The sequence below is a fragment of the Saccopteryx leptura genome, chromosome 2 (assembly GCF_036850995.1).
Source record: "Saccopteryx leptura isolate mSacLep1 chromosome 2, mSacLep1_pri_phased_curated, whole genome shotgun sequence".
Classification (NCBI taxonomy): domain Eukaryota; kingdom Metazoa; phylum Chordata; class Mammalia; order Chiroptera; family Emballonuridae; genus Saccopteryx; species Saccopteryx leptura.
In genome coordinates, this window is record NC_089504.1 from 30,056,456 (window position 1) to 30,073,161 (window position 16,706).

General features: G+C 33.4%; 1 pseudogene; it reads left to right on the forward strand.

The window, feature by feature from the left end:
* Positions 1-229: 229 nt before the first annotated feature.
* The window catches only part of LOC136391263 (endogenous Bornavirus-like nucleoprotein 1), an 82,201-nt pseudogene continuing 65,724 nt past the window's right edge, over positions 230-16,706 (forward strand).

Consider the following 16,706-nt stretch of genomic DNA (forward strand, 5'->3'; position numbering starts at 1 on the left):
TTTGGTTGAGGTAGAATAATTGAGTACTGAACAAATGAAGACTGGCTTATAAAATCTTTGTATAAGAATCACTGAGCCAGGGGTAAACCTGAAAAATGCCTTACATCAATGGTTATTAGGAACAAGGTAAAGTCAATAAAATCTCTTAAATTCTACCTTTATCAGTGTCCATTTTGGTGAACGTAAGTCCCTGGAGGCCATGCTACATGACAGTCTGTTCCTGATAACGATGACACTGATCGTCTTTGAAGTTGGTCGAAGAACTAGAAGCAAGCATATTGAAGCAGCGAGTTTCAAAGACTCAGAAAAGTCACTTCCAAAAAGGAAGCAGGTGCAGTTTGGTCAACCAACTAACTGCCTATTAGTTCCTGCATTGCAACTTTCAGCAAGCAGGGTAATTTTCTGATTGGAATACAAATAAAAATTTTCATTATTGAAAAGGGATGTTCAGGTATATTGTACTCTAACCTCAGATTAATCTTGCTGTGAGAATCCTACAGCAATGGCAATTTGCATATGCTATTAAATATTTAACAGTTATTTCTAAAAGAATGGCTCCATGCAGTTTCAAACTCCTTTTAAGACTTAGCTCTAACTGATTTTTGACAAGTAAATGAATAAAATCTATTATAAAAAGAATTTAACACTTCAGAACTTTGAAACATGAAATATTTTTCCTTTGAAGTTATACCTCTTTGATGGGCTGCCATCATCAAAAATATTTTCTGTTATTATCAACAAGGAATATTACTTTAAATATAACTTTTGTATTTAAAATAAAACACGAGTATTATTAAAATATTAGAATGAAGCCAAAAGAAATAAAAGGATAACTTATATCAAGGCATCACAAAATTACCCTGTGTTGCATTTACATTTTTTCTATGAAATTTTTTTTTCTTTTTACAGAGACAGAGAGAGTGAGTCAGAGAGAGGGATAGACAGGGACAGACAGACAGGAATGGAGGGAGATGAGAAGCATCAATCATTAGTTTTGCATTGCGCATTGCAACACCTTAGTTGTTCATTGATTGCTTTCTCATATGTGCCTTGACCGTGGGCCTTCAGCAGACCCAGTGACCCCTTGCTGGAGCCAGCGACCTTGGGTTCAATCTGGTGGGCTTTTTTTGCTCAAGCCAGATGAGCCCGCGCTCAAGCTGGCGACCTCAGGGTCTCGAACCTGGCTCCTATGCATCCCAGTCCGATGCTCTATCCACTGTGCCACCGCCTGGTCAGGCTTTCTATGAAATTTTTATTTTACTTTTAATTTACTTTTATTTTTTAAATGGTGGCCTTATTGAGGACTACTTAAATCATTCCACCACCATTCATCTCAATGTTTGTTTCCAACTCACATCCTTTTTACATCTTGAGAAAAACATAAAACAGAAATGCCAAGCGCCTGACTTCTTTCTTTCTGGTATAGGAGGCAGAATTACCAGTGATGGTTAAGTACAAGGGTATGCTTAACAAATGACTCATACTCATGACCAGAATGGAGGGGTTCAAGGGCCTGACAAATATGTTCTTGTCATTCGCACAGCACCCCAACATATATGTCTCAAGACTTTGCAATATAGCTTTTCTTTGAAAGATTTTATTTATTGATTTTAGAGAGAGAACAGAGAGAGAGAAAGGTGGGATAGAAATGGGTAGTAGTTGCTTCTAGTATGTGCTTTGACCAGGCAAGCCCAGAGTTTCCAACTGATGGCCACAGCATTCCAGGTCATTGCTTTATCCACTGCGCCACCATGGGTCAGGCTGCAATATAGCTTTTATACATAAAGGTAAATGAGGTAGAATTTTTTCAGCTGCTCTTTGTTTTATTGTGTGTGAGCGCACATTGTGTTTATTTTTGTTTGAGTATATAGGGGGCTTTGGGTTGATTTCTTTAAATAAAAAGAAAGTATACTTTATTTTCAGGTAGTTGAGCTCAGGGACTTTTTGTATTGGTGGTTCTAAGAAGAGAATACCACCAAGAGGCACATTTTGGGGGTTCCTTGCAGTTAATAGACCAATTTGATTGGGCCTAGAGTATATCACAGAGCTTAGCTCCTAGAGCTTCCCCTGGGCAACAGAAAAAGAAGGGATTAAAAAAGTCAATTAGATTTGCTTTAAATAGGAGACCTCTATTTAAAATGCAGACAGTGTCTGTGGATAGAGTAATACTGCTATATCATTTTTCAATGACAAATTTATCACTGGACAAGAGTTCAGAAGTATTTTTAAGAATTCCAATAATTAACACATCTCTCATCTGAACAATAGGTTTCTCAGGCTTTTATCTCTTCTGTGGCTATTGAAGTATATACATACATACATACATACATACATACATACATACATATGACTAGATATGCTGATAGTCTTTAATTAAGGAAAACCAGCTTGATGCCCCTAACACATGTGAGAATTGTATTCCATCATCTTATTGGTTCCCAACACTTAAAAACCTTCCATTCACTTGAAGGAAATTTATCAATACTATATCTGTGCTGCCATAGCACTCTTGAACGTTTCACAGTTATATCTGTGAATTACTACAGCAGTGACTATTCTGGAGTTGGGTTGGGTGGTAGTGAATGGTTAGGATTCACACAGGATTGAGGTTGGCCCTTAGGCATACCAGCAAACACACAGTTGCATTCACACACCTGCACATTCACAGGTAGCATTGGCTTTGTTTTCAGTGGTTCCAGGGAAAAATATCCATATCTTTGTTGGTGCTCTGGAGTTACTTGTTGGTTAGCTATTTGTCATCAGCTAACTATTTCAAGTTGCTTGCCTTAGTTTTTGAAACAAAGATAACAGCTAAATAGAAAACAAAAGCACATCTTTCAGAACTCTCTTGAGTGAAAACAAATCTATTAAGAGTATTTTAAAAACTGGCAGAATTATTTGTATCTTTCTTATTCATTTCACCACCGACAGTCTAGAGAAAGAAAAATAGAAACAAAATAAGGAAACCTGCTTGTGTATACCACAAGCTCCCGAGACAAGCCATACATTTTCACTAATTTTCAAGTTTTATTCTGAGTTTAGTTTTTTTTCTCCAACAGAAGTTTCTAGAAGGAAGAAATTCCATTGGTGGTCCATGTGGAAAGAGTTTGAAACATAATTCATAGCTAATTAATCACAAGGAATATATGCTTGAGAAAATTTAGGTATGAAATAAGGATGAAGAGCCAGACCCTATTTGTAATCAGAATAAAACAGGGGAAGAATCCTAATTAATATAAGGAATAGAAGTATGATGCTTTAGTGACTTATATATGAATATAAAGAAATTAGGTAGGCTAGTCATATTTAAAATTCAGGACACATTCTCAAGGGCAAGTTAGATTGCTCATTTTAAAAAATGTACCGTTTCAGTGCAAACTTGAAACTAAGAGTTTGAGGAAAATATAATATCTCTGATAAGGAACTAGTTTTATGCCTCATATAGGAAATTTCAAGATAGAAATTAGAGAAACTTTAGGTGATATTGATACATTGAAACCTATTAAACCTGGACCCAGGGGAAAAGGTTAGAATCTTCTCATGTAATGAAAGAATTAGTTGTCATTGTGATTTTGTTTTGGGCAACTTTAAATTTGACTAGATTATCAGATCATTTTCACGTGTGCTTCCCTTCCCAACAATATTTTTGACTTATAAAAATTCTATTGATAGGCACAAAAATCAGTTATAAATGAGTGGTGAGATGCTGATGAGATGATATAGAAATAACTGGAATAAATTACCATAGGTGAAGGAAAACCTTACATTAAAAATTTGAAATTACTCTGAAAAACTTCAAACTCAACATTTTAAAAATTTGCCATAATACCATAGGGAGAATGATGATGTGGTTGCTCTCTTGGCCATCTTTTTCTAAACTGAGACTTGATGAATTTTCAAATATAAGAAAAATATCTCATTTTTTAAAAGATCTCTCTGGGATATTTTTGTCTTGTAGTTTGAGAGAAAGAGCCTACACCTTCCTTCTGGCAGGACATTTTATTAGAGGAAGCAAAAATAAAAATTGGGACTTACTAGCCCTAGATTCTAGTCTTTGGTTAATTTTCCTATTTCAGTAAAATACTAAATGAATTGGGTTATTCTCTGAGGCTGTTTTAAGCATAGAGCAAATTATTAATCATGGATAGACATAATGCTTATCTTAAAAACATATACCAGTGTTCAAAGGTGAGTACATTGCAATGGTAGGGGGCGGGGTGGAGAGAGAGAATTGTACATGTTTTGTATAATCACTGATGAGTATGAACAGTGGATTGCCACCACTTTGGGACCTTGTTTACACAGGAGACAGCCCATCACGGAGTTAAAGCATGAGAGAAGAAAACTATTGGGAACCATTATGTAGCCAAGAAAATTAATCTGAATATCCTCCTGGGGATTCCCATAAAATATTTCCAGTAAACTGATTGGAATTTCAATTTAATATATGAGAGAAACAAGAATCAGTACAGAAAGAAGAGGTAAATGTAATGCTTTTTTGATTTGCTGAAAATAATATTTTCAGTTCAAAACAATGAAGCCTGAATTATGATTACAGAAGAAATCACATTGTTATAAACTTTTATGACATGTAAAAATAAAAGTACAGAAAGCTGTAAGAAAAGACAAGATAGTTAATACCATTCAGCAGGTTGTTTATAGTTGATTAATAAAACACAGATGTTCAGCTCATTATTTTAAATGGTGATGGATGAAGACTGGACTTGTGGGGGTAGTGAACTACAATATGATGTACAGAGATGTTTTGCATAATTGGACACCTGAAACCTGTATAATTATGTTAACTAATATTACCCTAATAAAGTCAATAAAACATTTAAAAGAAATGAAAAAAAATGTTACAAAGATAACTGAGACATAAATTTATTTTTAAAACTGATAGTGGTTGCATGAGAGGATGTATATAAATTTAACCATAATATATAATAGCAGTAAAAATCATATCTAAAATTGATAAATTAGGAAATCATAAACACAGATTATATAGAGCTGTGCTGTTTAATGAAATAGCCACTAGTCATCTATGACAATTTTAACTCAAGTTCTTTAAAATAAATTTTAATTTTAATTTTAGATCCTAAATTACACTTATCATATTTCAGGTGTTTAATAGCCACATGTGACTAGTGGCTATCATATTAGGCAGTACAAATATGGAATGTAGCTATAATCACAGAATCACACATGCTATACTCTGGATACAGCTAAGGACATTATGCTAAATGAAATAAGCCAGTTTCAAAAGGACAAAATACTGTATGATTCTGCTTATATGAGCACAAAGTTTAGCCAAATTCATAGAGACAAAAGGAGAATGGTGGTTACCAGAGGCTGCAGGGAATGGGAATTATTGTTTAATGATTATTGGTTTTCAGTACTGCAAGATGGAAAGAAATCTAAGGCTATATGGTGGTGATGGTTGTAATGCCACTGAATTGTACACTTAAAAAGTAAAAAATAAAATAGGCATCACAGAATCAGAGTAGGAAAGGGAGAAACACAGAATAAGTAAGATGAAATTTTCATTGGGTGTGTGCTAATATTGGCAAAATATGATTTTTGTATTTGTGTGTTGAAGGACTAGGTGTATAAATATTGAGGTGTAAGGGAAAAAGAAAAAAATGATTAATATGGTACATTTATATGTTTTTTAACAAATTAAAAGTTTAAAAATTAAAAAAACACATTTTAAAAAGCTGAAAACAGATGTTCTTCTTCTATTGTGGATCTTAATTAGTGACATTCCAGAAGGGATTATTAGTCCTTAAGATCACATTTCAGAAATTTTTCACTTTGTCAAACTTCTAATTACTGACCTCTCCATATAGCTTAGGGTAAAATAAAGCTTTGAATGCATGTTCAGAAGTTATGTCCAGTGATTCACCTTGAATTTGGAAGAACAAGTTCAACTAAATCAATACATAGCTTTCAAGCAACTGGAATCTTCAGTTTTTCTGCAACACATCATTGTACAGGGGAGAGGGAAATTGGTATAGAGATTGTCATGACCTACAAGTGAGAAGAATGGTTTTAGTAATGGCAGATAAATGAGGATGACTTGAACGCCCCTGTTCTCGAGATGAGGGACACGAAAGATCATGATTCGTTGGCCCATATGAGATAGACCAAATCACATTGGGCAATGAGAGAGCAAAGCAAGAAAATATATTCTGGTTGAATTCTTTGAAAATTAAATGACTATTTGTTTCTCTAGATTACAGTGATTTCATGTATTTTACTCATGATTCAAAGGAATTTATCTGTGCTATGGCTCTGAAAATGTACAATAGCCCTATAATTAGCAACTTTATAAAAATGTATGCTTCAAAACCAAAAAATGTTAAGAAATATCAGTTGGTATTTTAAGGATCACCATAGTACTAAATCTTCAACCTGAAAACAAATTGTATTTTAAGTTATTCAAATTGTATGTATGACAGAACATTGGTAGTTTTTCCAAAATGAGACAATCATGCTGATTGTCCTAAATGAAATATAATGTGTCTTTTCTTTTAGAGACAATGTACATTACACAATAGTTTGAATTGCTATTGCAGTGATATTCAGTCAAATTACTTCCTCATCTACCATTAAATATTATAGATACCGTGAAATGAAGCTTGAAATGTTGGGTCAGAGATCATGCTCTCCTCTCTCTGCATCTCATTAATTCCAGTATGGCTTCAAGATAAATATTAAATACCTGACAGAGAATATTGAATTGCATTAGAGAAAGCAGCATTGATTTGCAAAAAAAGAAATAATGAAACCAGCCATTTTTCATCATAATGCAGTATGCTAGCTCTTTGAGAGAAACAGATGCACAATCCATAACTCCTTCCTTTGATGACTAATAATCTGGTGATAGATATCAACAGTTGACAACATTTAAAGCACCTTATATTAGTTGACAGACACCTTATATCAGACATAAAGTCAGTATTTTATAAACAACTCAGGTATCAGGGGTTTTTTGGTCTAGGAAAGTCAAAGATGAGGTGACACTGGATATGAGTTATAGCTGTAGAACAGGTAATTACTAGGTAGAAAAAAAGACAGACATTCCAAAAAGGTGAGGGGAGGCATGAAAAGCGTCAGAAGCCAAAAAAGAGCACTGTATACTCATAAAATCAAAAATAGGTTCATATCACTGGAGTAGAACAGGGTAATAAAAAACAATGATAGTAATAATATTTGTATTAATTTATATGACAGATTTTTCTAGATGCATTCTACATTGTGCTCTTATTGTAGAAGCTAGATTTAATTTATTGCATGCATTCTAGGTATTAAATAGTATCTGGTACTATTTAGAGCTGTGTGTGTATGTGTGTGTGTGTGTGTGTGTGTGTGACTTTAAATGGTCATTTAATTCATATAACAATTAGAATTTATATATGTCATATATATATACTTATATATATATGACATATATTATGTCATTTAATTTATGTAACAAATAGTAACATATAATTAATTCTCATTTTAATTGTGAGAAAACTGAATTTCTAAATATTTTAGTAATTAGCCTAAGATATCCCACTCAATAAATTGTTGAGCCAGGATTCAGATCTATACCTGATTTATAAAATGAGCATATAACCTCTTAGAAATGAGATTCATCAAGTAGTCAAATATTAGATTAAGGCTTCAGTTCTCTGATAAACACAATGCAAATAAAAACATAAAATGTTCAAATCTTTAATTTTTTTTCATTATTTAAAAAATACCAAATTTTTAATAAAATTATGTCAATGTAGTAGAGCTTCACTGCAAATGATGGGTGAGGTTGCATTATACATCAAGTAACAATTTATGATTATACTCTCAAGTAACAAATTGTCATTATCAATGTCATGTATGAATTCCATGTATGTCCCTTAAGTGGAAGCCTAGGAACTGTGTCTTGCTATTAAGACTATGGATGGTTTTATTTAATTTTATAAGAGGTCTACTTTAATAGAAAGTGTCACAGAAAAAATATGAATAATTTACAAAACTATGGTATGGTTTTATTTTTATTACTATTACTAGATCAGAAACATGATAGTGCTTCTTGTGTTCAAATCTTTTACTAATAAAACAAGAAGCAAACAAAAGGTATAGAATCCCCTTAAGTGTGTCAATCTTGTAATTTTTTTTTTTTTTTTTTGCCCCCTGAGTGTTTAGTGAGAGAGATTCTGAAGTGGAAAAGGCTAGAACTGTGTGAAAGTTATTAAACAAAAACATAAAGCTAAAATCAATGCCTCTATAGGTTACTGAAAAGTTTATAATTGTATTGCCAGGCAAAAGAAATCATACAAAATTGGGGATATATTGATGAAGCTGGTTTTTCGGGAATGGCTGAGCTATTTTATGACTTTAAGCAGTGGAAGATAGTCAATGATTCCCTTAACTTATACCATACCTGCCTTAAAATCCCATTTTTTTGGAAGCATCCCATAGAAAAAAAGAGAAAAGTTCACCTTTGACATTTCTTTTCTCTAATTTATAATTTAACTTCAAGGATGTATCTGATGAGTTAAATGGTCAAGTGAGTAGTTGCAAGAGAAGCCTTGAAAATTAATCTGTTAATATAAACTTCTAATTGGGAATCAGGCAGTTTCTCACCAAGATTTCTTAGGTAATGGGTTTATAAAATACAGAAAGGTTTTCTGATGATAGCCTTCTCATTTATTCAAAGCCACACAAACAGTTCACCACTTAATTTATGTATGTATTTAACATATATTTTCTGAGCTCCTACCATGTATTAGAATGTATTCCAGGAAATTGAAGAAAATAATAAACAAAAAGACAAGCAACTGCTCTTTGGAACTTTCCTTCTCCTAGAGAAAATAAAAAAAAAAATAGAGATTAAAAGTTAAGGACTATCATATTGTGATATAACACTAGAGAGAAAAATAAATCTGGGAGGGATAAAATGGGATAGAAAGTTTTGGGGAAAGATGCAATTTTAAAAAGCATGGTTAGTGAGAAGTAAATTAACATTGGAGTAAAGACCAGAAGGTGATTGAGGAAAAAGCCATGTTAATATATTGAAAGCAAGAAGGTAAAGAAATCAGCAACTGCAGAATTTCGGAGGTGTAAGCATCGCCAGACATGCTCAAGGAACAGCAAGATGGCCAGTGCTGCTGGTGTGGAGTGAGGACAAAATCAATAGGTGTCAGCAGAGAGATTAAGGGAGTGGGAGTAGGGAAAAAGTCTTGTGGCACTTTTTCAGACTCTGAACAAAATAAGAAGCCATTATAGAATCTGACAAATTTTTTGAGTAACAACCATGTGCCAGACACTATTCCATTAACACAAATATGATGGGTTCATAATTGTGCACTGTGCTAAATTTTGTAGTTGAGAGATACATTATTTAAGGGCACAATAATTCCTACTCTTAGGGTCTTTAAAATATGTTTAATTCAAGATTTACACATATGAAAAGTTAACCAAAAATGAAGTGTTAAACTGAATGGTACTGTCAAAATGCAATAAAAGATCAGTGCATTGAAATGATATGGAATGGAGAAGACATGGAGTATTTCTTAGAGAAGGAAGGATAGATAGTGGCTTTATATGAAGAAGAAAAGTCAGATAAATGTTTCTAAATTTTCTGCAGTTTCCCCTTTCTTCCTCCCTCCCTCCCTCCCTTCCTCCCTCTTTCCTTCCTTCTTTCCTTCCTCCCTCCATCCCTTCCTTTTTCCTTCCTTCCTTCCTTCCTTCCTTCCTTCCTTCCTTCCTTCCTTCCTTCTTTCCTTCCTTCCTTCTTTCCTTTTTTTTCTTCCTTCCTTCTTTCCTTCCTTCTTCCCTCCCTCCCTCCCTTCCTACCCCCCGTTTAATAAGAAGTATACTAACAATCAGGAAATTTGCCTAGCATAAGTGGAAAATGATTACCCAGGCAGCCAAAAATATAGCATCTCAAAAGTGGAAGCAAGGTCTGCTCTGCAAGATGCTGATGAGCAGATGGTTAACAAAGGGACAGAAAAGTCTAGGAGCCAAAAAGTTTTCAACCTAGAGATCACTGATGACAGGGCATTGTCATAGTAATTGTGAATTAAGAAGCCATTTAGAGAAGGTTGAAGAGTGAGTGGTTTATTCAGCTTTCAGCAGAGTTATAAACTAGATATTTAGAAAAGTCCTTTTGCTGCAAAATATATAGATTTTACCCCCAAAATGTTAACTATTTAAAATATACATATTGCTGAACTAACAGAAGATTGAAGGAAATCACTAACAGACTCATTAAAATAAACCAAGATCAGAAAGAAGAATACAAAACAAAATCAGAGACCCAGGATATCCTGGGAAAAATACCAGTAACTGGGAATGTAGATTTGGGGGAATGTACAGTCTAACCAACAGCTGAACCTGAAAAAGGTTCTTTGTATTGTTACTAGTTCCATAAAAGTAAAGGGTAATAAAATCATGAGAGGCATGTCTAACCTACACTAACTAGAAAATGGAAATAAAAATCCCTTCTGAGAAGAAGTAATAATAATCTGCTTTCATATGGTTTTGAGGATAGAATATTTAGTATCCTTGATTCCAGGACAGCCCAAACCAAGATATTAATGAAAGTGGCTACAGAATGATGATACTTAACGAACCCAGCAGAAACAAACCGAAATTCCCTCAAGAGTAAACAGTTTTAACATAACTCTGTACTTACCTATCCAAAATTAAATACCATAAACAATTATTTAGATATCAACTAATCCAAACATTTATATACAAGATACAAAATAACTATGTATTAAATGTAAGCAAATTAAATATTGACTGAATAAAATAACAGAAAGTATCAGAATTAATCGGGAAGATTAAAAATCAAAGCCAACATCTCATTTAAATTTGAAATGCAAAGAGCTTGGAAGATGTCACTCTCATTCACACATTAAGATGAAGCTGGACAAACTAAAACTCAATGACATTTTTTTGGACCCATCAGAGAACTTAGGTTTCATGGCAAACTACTCTCTGAGATCTAGAGACCCAGGTGCCTCGAGAGAGAGATAAGAACCAAGATCTGCTTACCTGGAACAGAAAGCACTGAAGCTGTAACTAGTAGGAAGTTTAAATGGTAATTTTGAAAAATTGCTAGAGGCTGAGTGTATTACAAGCGAGGCAGAAGAGGAATAATAGAGGAACAATTCTGTGCCAGTGCTGTATAAATTGAAATGTATTGCCCAGGTATATGGGAGAAAAAGAGAAGAAAATAAACTAGCCAAGAAAATTTAAAATAAAGATATATCCCAGAGATAAAGGAATTCAGTAGAAGTGCTTAAACCATGCATCTAGTTGGAATCAAGACAGATAAAGTGAGTTAAACAGAAATGGCAGGAATCCTCAGAGAAATTGACAAATCAGTTTTATGCTGGTGATTGGGAAGAGCCTGGGTCAAAGAGGTCACCTGAGAAGGGCAGAGTTTAATAATTCCAGGAAAAGATTCATTGTGTAACTCCTGAAAGATGACAGCTCCTAAGAGATGAGATGCTTTAAACTGAGTAATTCTGGCTGCAATCATAACTGATCCAAATGTGAACATGAGGGGGTGGCGTATAATTAAAAAGGTTTGTTTATTTACTTATTATTTTTAAATCATCTTTTAAAAAGAGCTTTGGATGTTACCAGAAATCTCTAAATACCCTGGCTGCTATAACAAACCTCCAATTGTCAATAGTGCCTGGCAAGTTAGGGCTCAAAGTAGAGGACAGCAATAGATTCTGAAAACATAGCAGACATGTTTCTCATTAGTTTTAGGTCAATAAGATAAAGGGAAATAAATCGCTAGCCACTTGAAACAGATGCTATAATTTTAATGAAAGATGAAGAACAACTGGAACACTTTGAAAGGAAGGCAACCTGAATATTTGCATCCAATATCTCACTAGACAGTTACATATCTAAATCTGTTCTTTTTAAATCATAGAGTAGCTGAAGTCACTGATAATATTCAAATTTACCTATAGCCACAGAGAACTTTTACTAGTTTCAAATATATGTACTTTTTCGTAGCATAATAGTGATTTTCATGTGTGTATTTTGGCTCTTGATTTCTGATCATAATTATATTATAGTCACCAAAGATATTAAACACAGTAGTGTATGAGTGTTTACTGTGACCCCAATGTCTTTTTTTTAAATTTTTGTTTTAATGTCTCAATAATTATCAGAAAGCATAGGGATAAAAACATAGAATGTGGTATTTTGTATAATATTTTACCTTTTAAAAAGTGCCTAAAATTGCTTTTCATTTTTTTTGGGGGGGTACAATAATTATTAAAATATATTTCACTCTGTTGTTAGTTTAAATATATTTCTGCAGATGAATTGTGAAGCCTTTAGGTTGAAAACACAATTTGTCTATTTATTTAAATTAAATATTAATCAATTTTTATCCCAAAAATTTGCATTAATAAACAGATCTTAGAATTAACATAGATTATACAATCAATATATTAGTATCTGAATAGAGAACAAATTATTTAGAATATAACATTGCACCAAACAGAGAGTAACTAGATTCAATTTTGTGTCCAAGCTATATATTATTACAGACTATTAAATCTAAACTCAAAGCACTTATTAACATAGATGTGACAAAATGGACAAAAATGATAAATTAACCTTTTCTGTTTTCTTTCCCACCCTTCTCACTCCATTCTGTCCCTTCATTTGTTCCTTCCTTCTTCTTTTCCTTTTCCCTTCCTTGTTCAAGGGAACCTCTGCTAAACTTTCATTCTGTTTCCTTAACTCCATGCCCAAACTGTGACCAAGCACATTTCTCTGGTATCAAAAAGAAAAGTTCTGTTTAAAATGAAAAAATACAAAGGAGTCATTAAATAAAGCAGTGTTTTTCCACCACCAGTCTGCAAAAGAGTTAACCGCTCTGATATTGTATGAAGATTACAGACCCAATGATTATGGACTATATAATCTTCATCCAACATAAAGGTCATTAAGTCTTTCACAGACCGGCATGAAATTTCTGGTGGACCGGTGATGGAAAACCACTAAAATAAAGTGAATTTTAATACATGTGGATTGCCTCACTACAACCATCAAAAAATCTCTCTGAATGAGAGTTCCAAATCCAGAGTACATATTTATTTCTTCTACGATCCATGTCCCTCTGATTTGTATTATTTTTGTTTTTTTATATTGAGGTGTAAGCTTGAGCATTCCAAAGGCCCACATTTTCAAGAAATAACTGAATTGATTTTCCATACATGTATGTTTATGATTATATACAAATTGATTATTAGATATATAAACCAGTGTGCATGTATATAGTTTTACCTCATTATGGGTTTAATTTGAATATTTTCCAGAGATATTATGATGTCCAGCATTTTGTATGTATAGTTAATTATCTATTTGAATGTTCTCTTCTGTAAAGTGTCTATTCATGCCTTTTAACCTAAAACTGCATGCCAATTTTATCTCTTATTAATTTTCATTTGTTATTTTATATTGTTAATAAGAATTTGCAAATATTTTTTCACTTTGTGGATTGCCTTTTCATGTTTCAGTTACCAACATAGTGTAAAAATAATTTGTTTTATTCTTTAATATGTTTTGCACATAATGCTCACATTTTTATTAAGTTAATATAAATTATTCAACTTTTAATATCAGGAGATATATGTTAAATATATGTTTATATTTAAAAATCATATAGATAATCATATATAGAAAGTTATGCATCATTTCTTTTTATTTTTTCTATTTTTTCCTCAATGGCGTTTTGATTTCTGCCTCAATGGTATTTTGATTGCTGCAAGAATCAACTACAGGAAAGTTATTTGTAAAAATAGGCCCTTTTATTTTACTTTATTTCAAGAACTGTGCTTCTTAATCTTATGGCTATCTATCCATTTTCCCAATCACTATATTTCTTAAGAGTAAACTTGAGATATCTGAAATGAAAAATTCTATGAGCTTTAAAAGCAGGTGTGACTGATTTAAGCAAGAGGCAGAAAATGTTTGAAAAGTACTAACAGCATATAAATGTATCTCATAGTGGCAAACTGCTAATTTATGACTTTCATTATGCCTTTATGATTAGGACAAAGATCTGAAACTTCATATTTAAATTATTTTTTATGACCAGATTTATTTGTAGATAAACTCAACAAAATAGTCATGTTAATAATATTACACATGAAGAAGAATCAATGCAAAATTCCCAGTGAGGTTTGCTTTGTTTGTTACATTCTCTTTCATTTCCCTTCTTGAGAAGGCTGAATATACCAGAATAATTGAAACTAAATTATTCATGCTTTTCATACCTCAGCTAATTTTTTAATAAAATAACTGGAATACACAAAATATGCACAAAATTTCAATGAATAATATTAGGAAGGCAGAATTATTATACTATTTGGCAATACCATTTTTCTGGATGCTCCAGGAACTTCTTGCAGAAGGCCACCTCAGCTCATCCTCCCTTCTGCTCTTTCTCTTGTTTTTTCATGCCTACGGAGGAATGCTTAGCCTCCCTTTTACCAGCCCTAAAGTATTGCAATATTTCTGTGATTTCCCTACACCCTACTGAAATGCTTTATTATACTCTGCAAATTACTCAGTTCTGTTTTGACATTCATGTCTTGTTAGTACTCTAATGGATACATGTGATCATCAATATAACGTGAAACACCTAATATAATTATTCAGCAAATATTTATTTAATGCCTAGTAATTTCAAGGTCCTATGAGAACCATAAAGAAGATAAAAAGATAATTCCCATCTTTAAGAAAAAAAAAGAGAATACCAAGCTTAGAAGAATAAGGTTATACAAATATAATATAGAGAATGGTGTAGGGAGATTCGTACACTGGTAAAAGAAGAAAAAGTACTGCAAGAAGAGATAAGTACAGATTACAGCAGGGTACCAAAGGGAGAAGATGTCTCGACATGTTTAGACAATAGAGGGGATTCTTGCAGAGGAGGAAAGACTTGACTCATTCTTGAAATTTATATTGGTTTTAGACAGTTGGTCTTAGAGGACAAGATAGTCTAGCCAAGGCAGAGGACATGAAAAGTTATAAGAGTATGAAGAGGGATGGAAACCTTAGGATCTTATTGTTCATTTGATATGTCCTGATGCTTAATTTTGGGGACAAACAAGGAATGAGTTGGAGGGATTGTCTGTGGCCAGTCTGGATTTTAGTCTGAAGAAGATGGTGTATTATTTTGCAGGAATGTGATATGTTTGGAATTTTGTTAAGATCACCATTGCCAGTGGTCAGTGAAGGCAGCAGAGATAATAAACAGATTAGTACATTACCATAGAAGCAAAGATTTAGAGCTCATGTTGTCTCAGGTTTTACGAGTGGCAGAATGATTGACTTATCTAAAACTGTCCTGCAGACACTACAGTTAAAATAGTTTATGTACCCCTGCACACAAGAGACAGGTCCATAGGATATAATTTTACCAGGTGTCAGCACCTCCACCGGATAGCTACTTTTTAGAAACTATTTCCATCAGTCAATATTGGTTTTTCTGGGACCACTAACCACAGGTATTCAAATAAGGGCCACATGCAGAAGTTATGGACTTTAATGAAAAGCATTACAAATTTATATCAAAATAACAGAAATAATGAGAACAAACATAGAAAAAGGGTGACACTGATAGGGCGACTGCAAGCAGTGACCAACCACAGTCTGAGAATGAAAGTTCAGAAGAAGGAGAGGGGATGACTGAGGGAAGTTTATACCGACAAAATCAGCAAGATTCTGAACTTTTGCTTCTCTCTTGCTTTTAGACCCAAAAGGCAATACACTCAGCTTTACCTGAAATTCACTGGTCTATCACATGAACTTGTGTTCATATGTTCCACTGTCACTAAGTCTAATTTGCAGAAACAGCCAAGAGGAGAATACGTAATATAAATGTCCTTTGGAAAAGGAGTAGATTAAAAGTACAATGTAAGCATCAAGGATGCAAACCAGTAAGTACACTTATAAAAATAGATCAACTGACGTGGGATAGGGGAGATGATACAAAAAACCTGTGAAAGAATGAGAAATAACTGCTGTCATTGAGATATGTGTACCTGGAGATCTAGGCTTGTTCATCTTTGTATCTCAGTATGTCACATAATTCCAGGCACATAGAAAGGTGCGCAACACAAATCCATCGAATGAATCAATTGGGAGTGTTCTATAGCATACTGAATGAACCCCAAACATGCCATCATGACTTCATTGTTTTTATTGTTGTTTTGTAGGGGAGGAGAAAGAGAAGGAGAGTAGGTGCTACAAGTTTAATGAAATTGGATTTGTTCAACTTGGTTAGTGCAGTTTCTATTTGGTTTGGTTTTGCTACAAGTAGTGCTCATAAGTTTTAAATGGTCATTATCAAATAACTTTAGATTTCTAAAGGACAAGGATATTCCTATTTTCTTAAAACAAATACGAAACATGCTACTTTATCTTTTACTTGCTCTTCAAGATTCAATCTTTATCTTTCTCATTTGATTCTTATCCAGGAAACTTACTTATAGTAATTAAATTGGCTGGTTCTCTTGCCTTAAAGGAGCTGCTTCAGCACACCCTTTTGCGCTTTCTCTTGTCTTTTCATGCCCACGGAGGAGTAGATAGCCTCCCTTTTGCCCGAAAGTATTGCATTATCCCTGATTTCCCTATACTCGTAAATGCTTTATTATACTCTTTGCAAATTA